The sequence below is a fragment of the Lathyrus oleraceus genome, chromosome 1, assembly GCF_024323335.1.
Source record: "Lathyrus oleraceus cultivar Zhongwan6 chromosome 1, CAAS_Psat_ZW6_1.0, whole genome shotgun sequence".
Lineage (NCBI taxonomy): Eukaryota > Viridiplantae > Streptophyta > Magnoliopsida > Fabales > Fabaceae > Lathyrus > Lathyrus oleraceus.
Genome location: NC_066579.1, coordinates 172,461,476 through 172,462,205, shown reverse-complemented (window position 1 = coordinate 172,462,205; position 730 = coordinate 172,461,476). Strand labels below are relative to the sequence as shown.

General features: G+C 42.9%; 1 non-coding gene across 1 annotated transcript; it reads left to right on the top strand.

Annotated features, from left to right (window-relative positions):
• Positions 1-387: 387 nt before the first annotated feature.
• LOC127116537 (small nucleolar RNA R71) lies at positions 388-494 on the top strand. The gene has a single exon (XR_007801365.1). It is a non-coding gene; the product is annotated as a small nucleolar RNA R71 (small nucleolar RNA).
• The last annotated feature ends 236 nt before the right edge of the window (positions 495-730 follow it).

Sequence of the window (730 nt, the reverse complement as noted above, 5' to 3'; positions counted from 1 at the left end):
ACTTGCTCCGCTTGGATTCCTGTTAGGAGTTGACAATCTGCAGGAGTGTGACCTTGGATTCCACAGACTTCGCAATTCTGAGTTATGGCAACCACGGTGGCTGGAGGTGATACATTTAAACTTTCAATTTTCTGGACCAGAGCATCCACTTTTGCATTAACATGATCAAGGTTACTTATCTCGTACATGCCAGTTTTCGTTTGAGGTTTTTCCACCATTGTTCGTTCGCTTCCCCACTGATAGTGGTTTTGGGCCATGCTTTCGATAAGTTGGTAAGCATCAGCATAAGGTTTGTTCATTAGTGCACCACCTGCGGCAGCGTCTATTGTTAACCTCGTGTTGTACAAGAGACCATTATAGAAGGTATGAATTACTAACCAGTCCTCTAGACCATGGTGTGGACAAAGTCTCATCATGTCTTTGTATCTTTCCCATGCTTTGAAAAGAGACTCGTTATCTTTCTGTTTAAATCCATTTATCTGGGCTCTCAACATAGTTGTTTTGCTTGGCGGAAAATATCGGGCAAGAAAGACTTTCTTCAACTCGTTCCATGTGGTGACTGAGTTGGAAGGAAGAGACTGGAGCCATCTTCTAGCGCTATCTCTTAACGAGAAAGGAAAAAGACGAAGTCGAATTGCCTCTGAAGTGGCACCATTAGCTTTAACAGTATCAGCGTATTGAACAAATACGGATAAATGAAGGTTTGGATCCTCGGTAGGATTTCCAGAGA